We start from the raw sequence: 21,313 nt of genomic DNA, 5'->3' as shown, positions 1-21,313 counted from the left end.
GAACATAATCGTATACACACATATACATGAATGTATAAATAACTATTTACATAAATGTATACATACGTGTATACATACGTAAATATATACGTAGTTAAGGATAGATACAATACACATATACACATATATACATACACATTCGTTCGGAACGATATAATCTGCAGGATATTGTGGTGTATACACACCGGTGGCCAATGACAGATGATATACGGCACTGTGTGGCCGGCACGTTGCCACTGATAACGCGTTATCGTTCTCGTCCTTCGATTTCGTTCACAAGCCTTGGAATATTTTTCTTTTTTTTTTGTTTTTTTTTTTCAAATGAATTTATATTTGTTATTTCTCTTCCAGTCGTTAAGTAAAAAATAACCCCCTTGAATTTATTCTCTCTCTGGTTTTTTAGTTTTTTTTTTTTTTTTTTTACAAAACTGGTACCCCATATGAACCATTGATATAAATCATGTTCAAAACTTTAAATATCAATTCTATCGTTTAGTTCGAAATGTTAAACCAATCCATGTTTAGTTCAGAATAATAAAAATGGGGAAAAAAAGATAAACAACAACAAAAAAAAATAAAAATTAGAATTAAATTAAAAAGATAAATAAAAAAAAAAAAAATGCTACGTGTCGATCGTTTTATCAATCATTCACCTATCACGTTAGAAACCTACAGAAATGAAAGAAAAATCTAACCAAAAAATTATTAACAATTTTCAAATCTAACCTCACATACATTTACACACATTACATACACACCCACTTACACCCAAACACATAAGCGTAATAAAAAGTTTAACCACTTTTGAACGAGTCAGAAGGGTTGCTTGCTGTTCAACAGTCCCAAGCAATTCACTTCAACGTCATTCGCTAAAAAAGAGAAACCAGCCGACTAATTAATATACCTGTATCGTATTTAACAATACGTGGCCTAATTTTCTTCCAACCACCCCCCACTCCCCCCCCCACCTTTTCTTTTTTTCTCTCTACCCTTGTCTGTCTTTCTCTTACAATTTCTTTCTTTCTTTCTTTTTTTTTTTTTTTTTATTATTTTTACTGTCTTTCTATCCTACCTACCACTCATGCTCACCCTCACCCCCTCTCCCTTTTCCTTGTACCTTTTTTCTTTCCCTTGTTCACAATTCACGTATAAGTAATTGAAACGATGGGTCTATCATAGAGAACGTCCTACTTATATCAAAAGTACGATGATATTTCACACCCTTAGGCACCATTTTTCTTTATTTTTTTTCTTTTTTTTTTTTCGTATTAAAAATAAAAATGAGAACGAAAGATGATTCGTCAAGTAAATTTTAATATCTCCGATTTATTTCTCTTTATTCTTTCTAATATTTTTTTGTTTATTATTTTATATATATATATATGTATTTTTTTTCTTCATCATCCTAATGTTTGTCATCATTTGTTTTATTCTTATTCTTTTAACAAAGTTTAACACATATACACGTTACACTCTGTCCTTCATGTTGATGTCAGGTAATGCGTTGCTGTGGCTCACAATCGGTCCGATACACACGTCTTTAAGTCAATTGCGATTATAAATTGAAATATAAACTATCTTATCTTTCAAGTTGAATGAAACTGCATATAGTGTTCAAAATTTGATTAAAATCGGTTCAGTAGTTTAAAAGTTCATTGCGGACAAACAACGTGACACGATATTTATATATATATATATAATTTATTATTAATAATTTATTTATTTTATATAAATTTGATATATACTTGAAATATATTTAATTACAATTAATATTCTATTATTTGTAAGATATCAAATTATTGATTATCCCAAATCGATGTTATTCGTTGATTGGCAATGTTACGTAGAAGGAAAAAAAAAACCCTGTATAAAGGATTTGATATTGAAAATGTATTGTATTTCGATACGATACGAAAGAGAGCATCAGCAACAGTAGCAGCAGCAACAGCAACAGCAACAGCAACAGCAACAGCAACAGCAACAGCAGCAGTAGCAGCAATTATCGTTCGTTACGAATGAACCTGTGCTGAGCTAATTTGAAGGGGTTGAGGGTGGAGGTTGGAGGATTCATCATCGGGAAAAGGGTTTGCTTATTTTAACGATAATTATCGGACTATGTTAAAAAAGGAAGAAATAATAAAAAAAAGGTCGAACGAACAACGCGATAAATTTCAACTCGAAACTCTTCTTTTTTTTTTTTTATCAGTTCTCGTGATTTAGGAATGTTCCATGGTTTAATGATACACGCTTACCAATTGAACAACAAATAAATCGTTCGAGATAACGAGATCGTCGTGAAAATTTTTCAAATAAATCAAATGACCAAAAGATAATGTATGTGTGTATGTATGTCTGCTGTGTGAGTAAGAGAGAGATAGAATGAAATTTTACGTAGGTGTGAATATGCAGGTGTATGTAAGGTATGTGTGTGTGTGTTTGTGTATTGTTTGATAAGAGCGTACGAAATAGATGTCAATTCATTCCTAGATCGCATAATTTTCATGACAAACGAAATTCACGTTGCGTCAGGGATTTTCTCTTTTGCACAATGATCTCTCAAGCTTTTTCATAGTGTTTCATTTAAATTCCACTAGAATATATACAGATATATATAAAGATAAAAAGAGCACTTTTATAAATTATTCACAAAGTTTAAAACGAGTCCTCGTGGACAAGTTTGTTAATCAAACAAATAATTGTATTCTATAGTCAACGATTATTTTATTAAATTATTATTACTTTTTTTTTTCAATAACAAAATCAGTCACGATAATAAATCGAACGATTAATATAACTATAATTATAATTATAGTAATATTAAATTACATATAGTTATAGTTATAGTTAGAATATAATTAATATAACTAACAAATTTAAATAACTCTCTAATAAAATTAAATATAATTAATAATAAATTAATAAATTATTAATATAACTTATTAGATACTCATTAAACTTAATATATAACTTATAAAATGTAATAACTACGTATTAAATATAACTACGATTTAAATATAATTATTATGATTAATAATCATCAATTAATGTCTAATTATACTTGACGATAATTAATGAGCCTTCGTCGTTTTCATCGTTGAAGAGAAATGTAACGTCGATTGGCCTGTCAGAATGTTAAAATAAAAGACGTTAGGGTGGTGGCGTTTGGAAAAGGGATGATAGGTGGTAGGTTCCTTCGATAAGAACGTAACCAAGTTAGGTAATTTATTATATAATGAGGGTTTTGTGAAAATATTGATTACCTATTGTTTTTTCTTTTAATATTTCAGATATTATTTTAGTGTCAGAACCCTAACGAATAATTGGCTCCAGGTTCAAGCCCAGGTTCATGTCCAGGTCCAGGTCTAGGTCTAAGTTCAAATCCAGGTTCAGGACTAGGTCCAGTAGAGTTTCTTCATTCGTTCAATCATATTTTAATCCCATCAGTACCTTAACGAATAACTGAGTTCAGGTTCAAGCCCAGGTTCATGTCCAGGTCCAGGTTTAGGTCCAGGCTTATGTCCAGGTTCAGATTTAGGTCCAAGTTCAGGTCCAGGTTCAAATCCAGGTCCAAGTTTAGGTCCAGGTTTAGCTCCAGGTTTAGCTCCAGGTTGAGATTTAGGTCCAAGTTCAGGTCCAGGTTCAGGCCTAGGTCCAGTAAAGTTTCTTCATTCGTTCAATCACATTTTAATCCTATGGATCTTGAACTCAACGTCCATTTATTCGTTTCTTACGACTACAATAGTTATGGTCTGTTTAATTCGTTGAAAAATATTATAATCTTCGAGTCAGCATTGCAAATTAACCTCTGACATTTAACTCAGACCAACCCAAGACGAAACCCAACCCAACCCAAACCATCATTACTTTACGATATAACAGTGAACTCAAAGTTTAACACCAACAACTAACTTAACTTTCTCTTATTCACACTGTTTACGTAGATCTTAATAAAATGATTAAGTTAATCCCTAATGAGATTATCATTATCCCGCTTTCAAGATTTCATTCTGTTAAAAGTGAACAATTTATTTGTATACCTTTTAGTTTTTGTTACTTGAAATAATGTTATTTAAATGTTGGTTAATTCTGTTGGTTGTTTCTTGCTTGGTTTTTTTTTTTTTTTTTTTATTTCGTTAAGAAATCATTTCAGTGTTCTAATTTTTCTTCAAATTTGTTACTTTTTGTTCGCGTTGACAAATTGATTCTACCATTCGCAAGATGAAATTTTAGTTAATTGAATTGGGAAGGAAATATTTGTCTTTTTACAAATAACAGAACTCGTTCTAGGTTTTAATTATGTCAACAAAATAAATTTGTATTTATCATAATCATTTGTATAATCAAACAAAAGTTATCAATAATTGTCTATCCAATGATCAAATATTTTAACAAATAACAGTACTCGTCCTAGGTTTTAAGAATTTTATCGATAAATTTGAGAAAGGGAAAAAAACAAAATATTCCAAAACAAATATAAATATAATAAAAATAAATAATTTGATTCAAAATTTGTATTCATGAATGGGGGGTTTCGAAACATAAGATGTTCATCATAATGGTTTGTCATAGTGATTTCTTTAGTGGGCACCAAGGTGGCGCTAAAGTGTCGAAACCAGGAAAATACTACTACAAGTACAAGCAACAACCTACTACTACCAAAGCAACCAAGCAACCAACCAACCAACCAACCAGTTGGTTGGTCGCGTGCGCGCGTTAGAGATACCTTTAAAAGAGAGAAAGCTACTAGTGGTGAGAAGGTGAGAGAGAAAGCGAACGAGAGAGAGTTTCAGTCAGTGATGCGACTCCGGTACGGTCAGACGCAACGGCAGACGGTTCTGGCCTTGTGCCGGGCTCAGGCGTGTCTCGCCTACTTTACTCGTTCAAAACGCTGACAAACAAAAATACGGGTTGACTTTAATCGAACTGAAAGCAACAGGACGACACCGTCCTTTTTTTATTTCCTTCCTTTCTTCCCCCTCCCTCCTTTCTTCTTTCTTCCTCTATCTCTATCTCTTTCTCTTTCTCTCATTTTGATCAATCGTCAGATTTTTTTTTGTTAGTTTAAACACAAACAATTCTTTCAAATTTCTCATATATAAAAAAATTTTTTTTTTTATTCTCTGTGATTGGTTTTATTTTATTTTATTTTTATTATATATATATACATGTATATACATGTAGGGTGAGTTATATAAATGTTCATTGTTTTATTGTAAAAATGTACTTTGTTTTTTTACTTTTTATTTTTTTTTAAGGGAAGGAATATTGGACAAAATTGGTAATGTTATTTATTTGGTAATATATATTTTATATATAATATAATAATATATAATATACATTATTGATATTATATTATATTATTTTTTATTTTATTATATATATATATAATATATATATATATATAATATAATAAATTTATATATATATATATAAAATATAAATTCAATATATATTCCATATATTATTTTTTATATAACAATTTTTATTTTCTATTTACAATATTGTATTTTTTATATAATATTTTTTACATATATATGCAATTGGAATTTTGTTTTAATTGATAATATAATAGTTAAATATATAAATTAATTTAATTATATAAATAATACACAATTATATTTATTAAAAATTGTTTTTAGAATTACGTGAGAATATTTTTATTACTCGTACTATCATTCGTGTTTTTTATTCGTGATTGAAAAGTTTAAACCACCTGTGTGTCACACCAAACTCTCTCTCTCTCTCTCTATCTCTCTCTCTCTCTACAGTCAAATTCATTTCATTTTAATCCTTGGAGAAGAATCCTTTGAATTTAAGGGTAAAGTAAATGTCGACGAATATATTTTTTTGTTTTGTTTTCTATAATATCACTTTCAATATTTATTATTATTATTATTATTATTATTATTATTATTATTATTATTATTTTTGCACGTTGTTGTTGTTGTTGTTTTTGTGAAATTTTCTTTTTTTTTTTTTGTCAAATTTTCTTATCAACATTTGGTTACGATCGATAATACTGCTTTTGAAATTGTAAAACCCATTATTGAGATCAACCGATGGAAATTATTGGAATTTTGAATCATTTCTATTTTATATTATTATTGAATTCAATACATTTGAAAAATTATTTTTATATGAATATTTACAAGTGACAGAAAGATAAAAAGGAGAAAAAATTTGACGTTGTTGTAAATAGAATCGAGTTCATTCTTACATTGAATAGTTTCACAATGGACTCTGCCATAAGAGTAAAATGACAAAAGTTCATTAAAGTAAATGAAATGAAATCGATCGAAGGAAGTTATTGACGTTTACATATTTTTTTTCATTATTATTATTATTATTATTATGATTATTATTAATATATAAAGTAATAAGTATAATTATAATTATCTTTTATGAATGAATATACGGAAGAATACACATCGTCATTCTTTTTAATCGTATTTGCAATCTTCATAAATGTCAACGAACAAATCTTACTTAACGTATTAAACAAAAATTAAAATTAATATTTTATTCAATCTTATTATATCACCCCTTTTAGATTAATTAATCTTAATATCAATTACAATCAGATTAAGTTATATTAAATTATGTAGCAATATTTATTATATTTATTTGTTTTATATTTATATTTCGAATTTTATTTATTATATAATATAATATTATAAATTACATTAATTATAATATATTATTATATCAATTATATATTATACATTATATTATTTTATTTATATTTTATGTATATTATATATTATATTAAAATTTCAATAATATAAATTATTAAATATATATATATATATAAATAATATTATATATAACAATACAAATAACTTGTCATTTATAATAAGATGAAATAAGTTGTGATCGTTGAACTTTATATCAAAATTTATTTATAAAATATACTTCTACAATTTTACATTTGAAACTTTTCACAAAAAACTTTTGACATGAGAAAAATAACAACACGAGATCTACAATTTTCTAATAAAAAAAAAAAAAAAAAAACAAACACACACGCATACACACATAAATATACACCTACTGGGCCTAGTAAGGTAAAGTAAATGGGTTGGAATAATAATGAGAGAGGGTTAATAAAATGTTGCGTTGATGATGATGATGATGATGATGTTATCATCTAGGTTGTTGTTAGCATAACGTATTTCTTATCTGATATTTTATAAATGACCGAACTACACTACTACCTATACATGTATCTGTATCCTGTTAGTAACACGCATTGCATGTGCATGTGCTTTTAAACATCCCATATTATTACTTTATTTTTTTTTAAAGGTCAGGGTAGATTTAAAATACGTTTGAACAACAAACAGCTAACTAACACGACTATACAACGACGGACGACGTTCACAGAATTTTCTCTAACAAGTTTATATACAGGGTGTTTCATGAGTTTTGTCTGCTATTATTATACTTTCTGAGTTATACAGATGGCAAGTATTGATGAATCACCCTGTATATGAACAGGCTGTTAGTAAAATAGAGAGACGGATAAAGAGAAAGAGAACGGAAAGGGTTGGTAGATGGGTTGGGTGGGGGATGGTAGTAGTAGTAGAAGGGTGAAACGAGGGGTTTGATAGTAACAGGTGGGTCAGGAGTGTGTGTTGCCCAGTCGTCTCGAGGAAAATCGCAACACGCCGACTCATGAGAAACCTCAACGATCCTTTTCAACAATACTACGAGAATATGTTGAGTGTATGTGTATGTGTATATGTATATATATATATATATATGTTAGGGTTGCCTACTTTTTCATTTTCTTCTTCTTCTTCTTCTTCTTCTTCTTCTTCTTCTTCTCTCATTGTCTATTGTTTTATTCGTACTACTTGGGTACCTAGTTTCAGTAAAAGCATTGCATTGTATATTACGTATACCTACACCTTTTTATATTACACACAGGTGTTAAAAGTGTAAAAGATAAATAAATAAGAAATGAAGGTAGAAAAAAAAAAAGGTTGAAAGAAAGAAGAAGAAAAAGAGTCATCGATATTTATCGAAAATACAAAAATATAGATTGGCTAACGTGCGTGTCTATTTTTACCTTTTGGTATGAGGGGATAGTGGGGGGGGGGAGGGGGAAAGGTTCAGATTCGTGTTAGTTGATACAAACCCCGTGGACTTAAAAAAAGAAAGCCAGGTTTTTAAAGATAATCGATAAAAGTTTTTATCACAATGCTCTCTCTCTCTCTCTCTCTCTCTTTCTCTCCAGGTTTAGTTTGAATATTTTTCCTAATAAAATTTGGGGGTTGAGGTGAAGGGGTTGGAAATAGAATTGATTTTAAAAATTGATCCGTTTATTACCGTTGTATGATTGGTTCATCTTGTTAATTCTTGTTTTTCTATTTTTTTTTTTTTTTTTTTTTTATTTGAATTAATAATTGATAACACTAATTGATTGATTTATCAATAATTGTTATTAATTATTATATATTAATTGTTATTATTATTATTATTATTATTATTATTATTATTATTATTATTATTATTATTAATCTATCAAACGTGTTGCAATTTTGTGACTTTTCTTTTTCTTCTTCCACCCCTTAGATAGTTGAACGCATCGGAGGATGACAAAAATCTACGAAGTTGTTGTTCCCTCGTTTCACCCTTAGCGCGCCATGTTCTCATCGTTTTTTCTCCATCCCTTTTTTGCCATAACCAAAAAATCGATGTTCCCTTGGGGTTTTCACCTTTCTCTCTCCCACCCACCCTCCCCCTAAAAAAATAGGCAAAATGCTATGACGATGACTATAATAATAATCCTGAGATAGGGAATACCTTTTGACATATTATTGGGACACATCGATTTCATTTTTTTTGGTTTTTTTTTTTTTTTTTTTTTAATCAACATTTTCATCCCTTACCTTTATCTACACAACCCTTATTCTTTCTCATCATCCCATGTTTCTTGATTTATTCGAGAATATTTAACGTTAACGGTATACCGCATTATTTTATTAATCGATTAAAAGTTAGGGATGGATTGATGTCGGTGGTGGTGATGGTGGTGGTGATGATGGTTGTTGATGGTCATTTAAATTGCTGATAAATTCGAATCTAATTTAAAAATAAATAAATTACTTTGCTAATGAATTTAAAATCATATTTGATGTAATAATAATATAATCATTTTATATTATACAACCCTCTTATATCACTCCCCCCCCCCTTCCCAACTACCACCATTGCTGATAAATGCAATTCGAATTAAATTTAAAAAAAAAAAATAAACTACTTTCCTAACAAATTTAAAATCATTGGATATAATAATAATATAATCATTTTATATTATACAACCCTCTTACCCCCCCCCTCCCCAACTATCACCATTGCTGATAAATGCAATTCGAATTAAATTGAAAAATAAAAAAATATAAAAAAAAAATAAACTACTTTCCTAACGAATTTCTATTGGAATAATATAATCATTGGATATTATACAACCCAACCACCCCCCCCCTCCCCTCCCCTTTGCTCCTTCCCCCACCACCATTTCCTTTCTTAACATTCTTTCTACCACTTCTCCTTCATTGAAAATTCTATTTCTTTTGTGAATAGGCATTCCAATAAGTAAGAGGTACTTGGCAAACGTTAATACCTTCATTTTCATTTCTACGACTCTTGCCAACGGTGAACTTAACTCGTTAAACCTACTAAAACTTTTCTACCATCCCTTTCCTTCCCTCCAACCCTCTCATCCCTCTCTTTCTTCTCTCTCTCTCTCTCTCTCTGTCTCTGTCTCTCTCTTCTACTTCGTTGTGTATCGGTTTCTAGTAAGGGTTGAGTTTTATTCGATTTTTTTTTTTTTTATACTCACTACAGGTAATAGAATTTGTTTAATCTTCTTCTTCTTCTTCTTCAGGGTTACAATGAAATACATGTTATTTTGTAACAACAAATGCTTAACCCTTTCATCCCTTAATCCTTTCATTTTTTTTTTCTTTTTTTTTTTAAGTTTTTTATTTTTGAAGAAACCATTTTCAATGATATTCAATTTATTTCTATAGTTTCATTTAGGATTGATAATATTTAAGTAAAGATTTAAACAAAATCAAATGTAAGAAGATTTTAATAAGAAAATAATTTATATAAATAAAATAAGAAGATTTAATAAATAAGATTTAAATTAAATTAAAAAAAAAAAAAGAAACCCTTAAAGTGCACACTTGGTAAAAGTTAGTTAAAGTGCATCACTGTGGGTGTTTGACACCCCCAACGTGTCTGAACGCATCTCCTGAAACCGCTGTTTAATATTTACACCTCGTAATTTTATTAAAAGTAGTTTGATACATGTTTTTTCAAAATAGAATAAGTTTTATACCCATCTGAATAAACACTAGATGATATTAGACAAATAACCCCATTTTTTCGAATTCAGTACCATTTTCGAGAGATCAAAAATTTGTTGGGGTGTCACACACCCAATGTGTTTGAACGTGTCTCCTGAAACTGCTGTTTAATATTTAGACCTCGTAATTTTATTAAAAGTAGTTTGATACATCTTTTTTTCAAAATAGAATAAGTTTTATACCCATCTGAATAAACACTAGATGACATTAGACAAATAACCCCATTTTTTCGAATTCAGTACCGTTTTCGAGAGATCACAAATTTGCTTGGGTGTCAAACACCCCATGTGCACTTTAATAATACAATAATAATGCAATATATTATATCATAACAATATAATAATTTTGATTTCTACGTGAATATCACAAATTGTTCTTAGATGTTTCAATTTCTTTTTTTTTTTTTTTTTTTTATTTGCTATTTTAAACAAAATATCGTACACAAATTTGTAAATTATTTTTTATTGTTGGTATATATATTTAAATGGAACAAAATGTAGTAAATTTATTTGGTACTTTGTTAGTAAAGTATCGAAATAAAATTGAAAGGAGGTTAGGGGCAAGTTGGGTCGATGGGGTGGTAAGAAAAGTTGCCTCAAATAGATCGATGAAAGTTTCAATGAAATTTTGTTCGGTTATAGAATATTTAAAAGGTAATTATTTATTCTTTTTTGTTTCTGACATATAAAAGAAAAATTTCATTCTTCTCATTCTTTTGGGAAAGGTGAGGGGATGAAACGTTTACTTCAGTTTCCTTTGAAGCAGAAACGAAAAAAAAAAGAAAAAAAGAAAGAGAGATTGTTTTCAAACGTAAGATGATTCGTTTGAAAAGTAGTTATCGATATAAAAAAAAAAAATAAAAAATAAAAATAAAAATAAAAAGAAGAAAAGTATGAAGAACAATGTAATATTGTTTAAAGCTTGTTTGTTGATAACGACAACTATGTAGGAGAAAGGTTTTGCGTCTGCGAAAGGAAGTTACTCAGTGAAAATCAATAAACCGTCGATGCACGTGGAAAATATCTTTGGAGGCGACAGTTATACGACAAGATGGCGGATGAACTAGGCAGACAAGCAAGCAAGTAACCAAGCAAGCAAGCAAGCAAGAGTGTAGTCAGGTGAAATATGATCGATGAGCTAATCGACCGTTCCAAGTTATTGTAATATCTTTTAAGAAGTTACCTTAGACAGCAACACTTTGTTAACAATTTAACAAGAACTATATCAAACAAAATGTATATTAATAAATACAATCATTTGTTCAATAATTATTTGCTTGTTTGTTATTTTTATCTTTTTTATTGATGAACAATTTGTAATTGTATCGATATTAATTTAACAATTATTAATTTAACTGTTGTTTGATTGTTAATCGTAGGGTTAAGGGGCTATGGTAATAAGGGGTTGAAATAAAAACAACAATTTATTCATTCAAAGGATATATTATAATATATATTATTTTTATTATTAATGGTTGTTTTATTTATTTATTTATTTTTAATCGATGAACGATTTGTAATTATATTGATATTAATTTAGCAATTATTTATGTGGCACTTATTAATTTAGCTTTTATTAAATTGGGGGGGGGGGTCATTTTGGGATCCCAAGAGTATAGTAAAAGGGGTTGATAATGGTTACTTTTAATATGTTTAAAATAATTATTAAATTATTGTAGTATTTTTTTAGTTGTTAGTTAAGTTATTCCAAACATTATATTTTAATTATAACAATTATTAATTTAGCTTTTGTTAAATTGTTCATCGTGGGGTCCTGGAGGTTGCACTGATAGGTGTTGAAATAAATACGAAAAATTATTCATCCAAACCTTATATTAAATTATATACTATTTTTATTATTAATAATTATTTCTAATATGTTTAAAATAATTATTTACAACAAGTTTAATAGAAAATATTTCCTGAAACTCTATTAAAAGTTTTATGACTAAAAAGGAAAAATCTTCAAAAGGTTTTCAACGTTTGTAATAAAAACAAAAACACATCTAATTTTCACTTACAATTAGATCAACCAATTCTCATAGATGTGTGTGTGTGTGTGTGTGTGTGGGATTTTTTTGAAAAAAAAAAAAAATACTGGACATCACGCACGATTGTTTTTAGTATGGAAACAACGAAAAAAAAAAAAAAAAAAAAAAAGAAAACAATATTTCAAAACGTTAGTATTTCAACGTGACACAAGTTTTCGCTATGGCAAAAGCTTTTAAAAAAGAATCGGATGAATATTATGTCAAAGGGAGTAAAAAAAAAACAAAAATACAAAATGTAGACAAACGTATGTGTGTGTGTTTGAGGATTAAAGCACCGTTTGCAAATAGTAGTAGAGAATAAAGATCGTAAAAGGTTGGGTTGGTTGGGTTTGCCTGGACCCGTTGTGCATCAACGTTGTTGTCCTAGTTGGTTATACGAATAACTTGGACTTTGAATATTCATGTGTAAAAGGGTTGAAAACGAAATGACAAAGCCAGACGACAAGACAGACCAGACACACACACACACACACACACACATGTCTTCCATTTATTCTTTTTCTTCCTTTTTTTTTCTTTTCTTAATAGGACACTGTTGGGGGTAAGTTTGAGGTATCACACAAATCCAAATGAAATTTAAATTCATCGTAGAAATTAAACAATTTTATTTGTAATTTATGTGTGTTTAGGTACACTAATACACAAAAATTAGAAAACGTGTTTACATTCGAATGATATTTCTAAGAAAAAATTATTAATCGTTATATTTGTTCTTAATTTTATTGTACTATTTACTTTTCAAGAGAATTCAGCTGTATAATCATTCTACTTGTAGTATTGTTAATTTATTTTTTTATTAACAAAAAAATTAATTGGATCTATCTTGAATTGGTGAAGGGGTGGAAGAATGTAGGGATCAAGGTTTTAACCTTAAAACAATTTTAAATTACTTGTTTCTTTTGAAAAAGAAAATAATCTAACATGAGCTTTTTTTCATTTTATTCGTTTGATCGAACGGAAGCACTTTTAATATTATTTTTTCTTTTTTTTTTTTTTCAAAGTGATAGATAAAAGTTTTTTGTTCCATTTCTTTTTTACTTAGTAGACTACAATAGACAGTTAATTTAATTTCGATCATCAAAAGAGACGATTCATAAGACTAATTATTATTTTCCTTTTCTTTTTGTTCTCATTTTTATTTTGTCCTCCTTTCATTCGCTTCTTCCTTTTCAAATGAAAATATAGAAGAAAGGAAGAAAGATAGAAAAAAAGAAAAAAAAATAGAAAAATCACTTATCTCTGAAATAAATCGTTTTTTTTTTTTTTTTTTAAAGTTTAACTTAACTTTCAACGAAATGCTTTGCAAAAAGAAACGCAACCAACCAACTTACCCCCCATTTTAACTACCTTACTTTTGCTTTTCACGTAATTTCCACTACTTCTTTTTCCATATTTTCAAGCTTCTTCATCCTTTTCAGTTTTCCTCGTCTTTTTCATCCTTTGCTTCGTTGCTCTTTACATAGTCTTTGTAAAAGTGATATTGTCATGAGCTTCTTTGCACCGTCACGTTTTATAGATAAAATACGTTTTCGTTTAAGCTTAATTACGCTTCCTCGTTATAATATATATATATATATATACCGATGCAAGTGATAGGGAAGGAAGGGTTGGTTTTCGTTTGAAAATTTTCCTCATAATGTCATGTGTTCCTCCCTTTTTTTTCTTTTTTTTTTTACCCCCTCTCTTCTGGTCTCCAGTTTTCCTTCTTATTCTCTGTGTGTAGCTTTTTTTTTCATCTTTTAACGCACCTTACCTTCAATCAATTCTATTTTTGGTTCACTCTCACTCGTTGGTTTAAACGTTATCTCATCATCATCATTATCATCATTATTATTATTATTATAATAATTATTATTATTATTATCGTCTAAATCGTTTGATGTTAATTATTTTCATCGTTCTGAAAATATCTTTGTTTAACCTTTGCCCTCTGTGTTGCTTGTACGAATCGATGTAAGAAAAAGAAATGAAAGAAAAAAAAAGTGAAAAGATAATTTGAGGGATGAAAAAAGAAAAAAGTAGGAATTAAAATTAATCAATTGTTTTTCACATTAACAAAGTAAAATATACGAAAAATTTTGTATCTATGGGAAATTGTAAAGGTAATACAACAAATCAGAATCAAATTTTGTTTTGATCCTGTTGTCAAGTTAATTAATAATAATTTTATAAATAAATTAATAATAATTTTATAAAATAAATTAATGTATATTAAAAACCTAGCTGTATGCAACATTGTATCAAAATTTCAAAACAATCGATTAAGTTGTTTTTAAGTTAGTTTGATTTGAAGTTAGGAACAAACGAAATCTACATTTATCTACATTTATATACATATATATAATAATAATAAATTAAATATAAAAATATATAAAAATAATAAATTAAAATAAATAATAATTAATAAATAAAAAAATAATAAATAAATAAAATAAATAAATACTAATAATAATAATAATAATAATAATAATAATAATAATAATAATAATAATAATAATAATAATAATAATAATAATATTAAATTAAATAATAAATTAAAAATATATTTATATGTAGATATATAAAAATTTAATTTATAATATATTATATAAATAAATTACAATAGATATTGTGTGTAACAAACTTATCAAGATATAAATTATACCAATGATAATAATAATAATAATGATAAATTATTTTTTAATTTATCATTAATACATTATTATTATTATTATTATTATTATTATTATTATTATTATTATTATTATTATTATTATCGAATAAGAATGAGAAGACACTTTTGACAAGGAAGACACACATATATATATATATATATGACAGAAGATAATTTATCCCATTTTAATCTTTTATCTTATCGAATTCGTTGGTAAAACGTCAATTTCAAGGTTAAAACTATGTCAAAGTATTTCACATAAGTTATGACAGTTTTCACACGATATGATGTTACGATATTGACACGCTCGACCGATTTTCATCTTGTTACTTACAGTCATAACTTCATTTTCCACAAAATTTCCTACATTTCTATGTGGACCAATGACACACACACACACACACACACACACGTATATGTATTACAAGAACGAAGATATTTTATCAGTTCTCTGATAATAATACTTCAAATTATTAGATCAAATTTTCTATCACACAAATTGGAGACAAACAAAATTTGACCCATTTCAATTTGTCAATTTCACATAATTCATCTGACACAAAGTTCAGAAAATATTTTTGACAATCTTTTTATTATCACAGTTAACAAGAAAACGTAATGTCGTTTTGGAAAAATGAATTACTTCGATGATAGGAATTTTCTTATTATTTATTATTATTATTATTATTATTATTAATATTATTATTATATTATTTTTTATTTGTCAAAAAAAAAAAAAAAAAAGGTTAACAATTTCGTGGGTAAACCCCATTGTGTTTAACTTTACGAAACGAACATTGGACTCAGAGTATTCGACCCAGGGTACACAATACGCATTGTGTTCACAGTTTATGAAAGATTTTCCACCCTTTATATGTTTCTCTCTCTTTCTCTCTCTCTCTCTCTATTTGATTCTTCAAGCACGTACACAACAAACGTTAACAAACAAGCGCCAGTATAAATGAGTTTTATGAATAATGGAATAACATTCATTAAAAATTCTTAACCAATTCGTCTTGTTATTCTATTAATTTGTTCAACATTTTTTTCTTTTTTTTTTTTTTTCATCAAGTTGAACAACACAGGAAATGGAGAAACAAAAACTATGTGAATTGATAGAAAGTTTCTAATAGAAAAATGTTCTGCTAATAAAATCATCACGAAGAGTGACATAAATTGACGAATCACTTTAAAGTCAATGAAATGTCCTGACCAATGTTGTTAAGTCAAATAGAATCGTTTGCTTCTCCAGTTAGTACACGTTATACTGTTAAATGAGGAAAGGAAACCTGTTGCTTTTTCTTTCTCTCTCTCTCTCTCTCTCTCTCTCTCTTTCACACTTTCTCATATTCTATATCTATCCATCTATCCATCTTCTATTTTTTTTTTAACTTGTGGATAGTATCGAACAAAAAGCATGAAAAAAAATCAGGTCGAGATCATCGTCCATTTATATTTCGTTCATTAATCGAAAGTCACTAGGTTAAATGATCATTTTATTTATTATAACTATTTCATGTGTTACGCCATTTGGTATATAATCCCCATAATAATAATAATAATAATAATATAATTATAGTATCGATTTTTGTTTCGAAACCATCTTCGATGAAATATTTGATGAAGTTACACGACGTTAAACAACTACCTCACCACCCTCATTCCTACCATCCACCCCTTTCCTCCCTCCCCCCTCACCCCTCACCTCATTTCACCTCAACCTTTCTCATTAGATCAAACTTTTGCTATTTACTTTATAATAAATAATATGATTTCACGAAGAGTAATCAAGTTACCTTGATTACGTGCTAATTTTTAATTTTTTTTTTTTAATTTCTTTTTCAAGTTTATTTTGTCCAAGAGAGGAAGAGAGTTATGAGATAAATGTTTAATTTTATAATTAAACTATCAGTGCCCTCTCACGTGTTACTGGAACTCACGTGAGTCAAAATATGAAGTATGGAGGGTAGAGGTTAGGAGTATCATCTCATATAGGAGAATATTTGAAAAAGTGTTCAGCGTATGCTATAAATAATAGTTGAAAAAACTTCCTGAATGGCGTTGGTGTAGCTTAAGGGTATGGTATGAATGTAGCAATTGTAAACGAATTGAAGTATGCCGTGTTATGTAATAATGTAATAAATATAACCTTAAAGAATTATTATGAGAAAGCGTGTAGCTAAAGTGATTTTATTTACATGAACTGTAAATAGTACGTTCATTGATTTTTTATCATTTAATTTTATGACAAAAGTATGTGAATAATAACAAAACAGTTATGGGTAAAAATTTGTGTTGTGAAATTTGTGTTCGTTGTTTATTTCTCAATCGTACTCTAATAATATTTGGCGTTTCTTTTAAAATTTACCCTGAAGCTACAGTGGCGCCACCCTAATTGAATGCATTTCGACGAACACTTTTCATATACACAGATGATACTCCTTACCTCTACCCTCCATAATATGAGGTTGTTGTATAGATAAAAATTAGGTTATGTTCAATTGTTACGCACACTTAACGAAATCTATGACCAACAGATGGCTCTGGAGTTAACTGTGTGTGTGTATCTTTTTTTTCAAATTAATTAATTTTATTTATTAAGTAATCTCACCTATCAGCACCCTCACATGTTACTGTGATTCATGTGAACCAAAATATGAGGTTGTTGTATAGATAAAAGTTAGGTTATGTTCAAATGTTACGCGCACTTAACGAAATCTATGACCAACAGATGGCTCTGGAGTTAACTGTGTGTGTGTATCTTTTTTTCAAATTAATTTATTTTATTTATTAAGTAATCTTTTTTTTTTTTAATTAAAATTTAAAATAATATGAAAAGGAAAGATTGCTACTTTCGTTTTCTCATATCTTCTGATTTTTATTTCTATCAAAATGAATAACATACATACGTAGACACATACACTGACAAAGTGAACGTATACAAGGATGAATTTAATTTCGTGGTTTCTTTGATAATATGAGCATGATTCATCTCAATTATTATAGTAAGGCGTTGAAATTAATTAAAGGTTCGACAATTATCCTTGAATTTACGCCTAACTTAATCGTTAAAGGTACTTCAACATTTAATTAATTACAAGACATTAATTGAATCGTTCGATAAATCGATCAAGAGTGAGAGAGTGAGAGAGAGAGAGAGAGAGGGAGAGGGAGAGGGAGAATCTTGAACAGTAAATTGACAATCATTTTCAATTATCTTATTTTTTAGTTAAATCTTCTATTGTAATTTATTAAACACACAAACTGACAAAATTAAACATCTTGTTTTTTTGTTTTCGTACAAATCAGTCTCATAAAATTGAAAAGATTAAAACAAATAATCTTTAAAGTCATACAAATCTGTCTAATAAATTGTAGAAATTAGAATAATAAGCTTTAAAATGATTATAAATGTTATCTCGAATATAAATAAGATTCGACACAGTGGTGTGTGTGTGTGTGTGTGTGTGTGTTTGCGTTGTATATTTAGTCTTACGATTTATAGACTACTATTATAGATAATCTAACTTGTTTCAGATACGTTGAAAGATATTAATTTTCCTATTAACGTGAAAACATCCCAGAGGAATTTGTGTTCAGTTTAATCGATACATGAATATAAACATTGTTTTTTTTTTTTCTTACGAATTTAAATAGTAAATTTAATTAGTATAAATAATAAATACAGTACTAAGAATAATTAATATTAATTTTACAAATAATTCTAATTTCATTACTTTTAACTATAATAATAAATCGATAATGTAAAAAACAAGTACAATAAAACTACAATTTACAAGGTTAATTGTAAAATAGGATTTAATTAGTATAAATAATAAATACTAATAATAATTAATACTAAATTTAAAAATAAATCTAATTTCATTACTTTTAACTATAATAATAAATCGATAATGTAAAAAACAAGTACAATAAGACTACGATGTACAACGTTAATTGTAAAACACAGGAATGTAAAATTAAATGAAATTGAGAACAAAATTCCCACGATAAGAATTAAAAGAATAAAAGAAGAAGGGATGAGTGACAAATAGGGGTAGATTATTGTTATTATTATTATTGTTAAAAATTTGTTCGTATTCCCAGATAAAAGGAGGAGTGGGTGGTAGTTGTGGTACAGGATCGATAAATTAGGAACAAAAAGAGATTTGTTCGGTCGAAAATTCACGCTCGAGAACTGACTAGGATATTTCGTAATATGTTCTGACAGAGGGACCAACTACGCACATGGAATAATTCGTTCTTTTATGGAAAAAGGGACAAAATGAAACACAGAGAGAAACAGTGACAGAGAGAAAGAGAAAGAGAAAGAGAGAGAGAGAGAGAGAAATACAGTGTATAAAGTTGACAAGACCCGGACGATGCGAGCTTTTGCTGGTGCTGGTTGTTCCAGTTGATTGTGGTGGTGGTTGGTGGTAGTACTGGTAGTGGTGGTAATGGTGGTGGTAGCTGGGATCGATCCAAAACCCCCCTCATCTTCTGTAACATCCTCTTTCACCCTCTCACCCTCTCTCGTTGTTCGGTTTCACTTCACCACCAGCACCACTTCCTCATCTACTCTCTCTCTCTCTCTCTCTCTCTCAGTTCTCTCAGTTTCTCTCTCATTCTCATTCTAATATAATTTAGAATCTTAACATTAAGAACCATCCTAATCACACACACATACACTTCTTACTTTTACTTCTTCATAATGTACACGCATATACACGTAACTATATTTACAGTGAAATATTAAATTGAAATATAGAACAAAAGTTGGGGGTGGTGGTAATTTCAGGGTGTTTTTTTTTTTTAATGATTTTTAATTGTCACTATGATCATTAATTTATTATTGATATTTTTATTATACTATTATTATTATTATTATATTAAAATTTATTTTATGTAGTATCATTTAAAAATAAGATTATATTTATCTTTACTTTTGTTATATTTATCTATCTCGTAATATAATATTAATATAATTAAATATGAGATATTTAATATTTAATATTTAATATAATATTTAATAAAATATTTCATAAAAATACTAACATTATGATTGGATATTTGATTGATTCGTTTGAGAAACGTTTTTATTTTATTATTGTTGTTTATTTTAATCTATCGAATACGAGATATTTATTTTCTCTTATTTTTATCTTTTATTAGTCGTCCTTATTTCTTTGGCAAACCAACTTTGCTGGCTTGCACCCTAGGTAAACCACTATCATCGAGTATCAAAAAGGGAATTGAATAGAAAGCTTCCACTTTTATTCTTTTTTTTTTTTTTATGCTTCTTGTTCTTATTCCAGAAAATAAGGAGTGTCAGTGTAATTTAAAGTTAACACGAACGTAGGAACGAAGGAACGTCGGCCTGTTGCTTTTTAAATGGTTTTCTCGATGATATATCAGACATGAAAAGGTTCAAAGGGTATACACTATAGAAAATCGTTGAGTGAAGAAATCAAAATGCTTTTGCGATTTACTACGATTTGTAACTTGACTACTTTTATTCTTATTCTTTTTCTTGTATTTTATTTTATTTAAACAAACTTGACTTTAAACCATTCACCTGTTATGACTTTGATAAACATAGTTTATTGAATATTTATATAATATTTAAATTAAATATTAATTTATCGCATTTATATTTGTAGAGGTTTTATTTAATATATAAATTTATTATAGGTTTATTAATTAATTTAATTATAGTTTATTAATTTAGTAGGTTTTATTTAATATATAAATTAATTATAAATTTATTTAATTTATATTTGTAAGTTTTATTTCTAATTATTCAGAATAAATTGATAAAATATAATTAGAAATAATATAATCCTTGAAATCTTTTCAAAGTGATACATACCAATGATAACTCGTACTCCTTTGCATTTATATTTGTAATTTTTATCTAACAAATAAATTAAATATAAATTTATTTAATTTATATTTGTAGAAGTTTTATTTAACATATAAATTAATTATAAATTAGAAAAAATATAATCCTTGATATCTTTTCAAAGTGATACATATCAATGATAGTTCGTCCTCCTTCTCCAGATTTCATTCGATGAGAATTTTCTTATCCTTCCATCAATCTTTCTTTATATCTTTCTCAATCGTCAATCTCAGAAAAAGGAAGTTTCAGTTGAATCGATCTATCGAAGTTTGAGTAAAACGATATTCTTTTTCTAAAGTATCATCTCCTTTAAAGCAGCACCCTGATAC

General features: G+C 27.9%; 1 protein-coding gene and 1 long non-coding RNA gene across 8 annotated transcripts in view; both read left to right on the top strand.

Moving 5' to 3' along the window:
- Positions 1-21,313, top strand: part of Syt7 (Synaptotagmin 7) — a 176,496-nt gene that overhangs the window by 124,894 nt on the left and 30,289 nt on the right. The window lies entirely within an intron of this gene.
- Positions 4,680-18,715, top strand: LOC149030885 (uncharacterized). Its single transcript, XR_016178145.1, has 3 exons — positions 4,680-5,182; positions 5,640-5,818; positions 16,929-18,715. It is a non-coding gene; the product is annotated as an uncharacterized LOC149030885 (long non-coding RNA).

This window comes from Polistes dominula, unplaced genomic scaffold, assembly GCF_049000335.1.
Source record: "Polistes dominula isolate Pdom_NZ unplaced genomic scaffold, Pdom_raw_medaka contig_20, whole genome shotgun sequence".
NCBI classification, from domain to species: Eukaryota; Metazoa; Arthropoda; class Insecta; order Hymenoptera; family Vespidae; genus Polistes; species Polistes dominula.
This window is presented reverse-complemented; position numbering and strand designations above follow the sequence as displayed.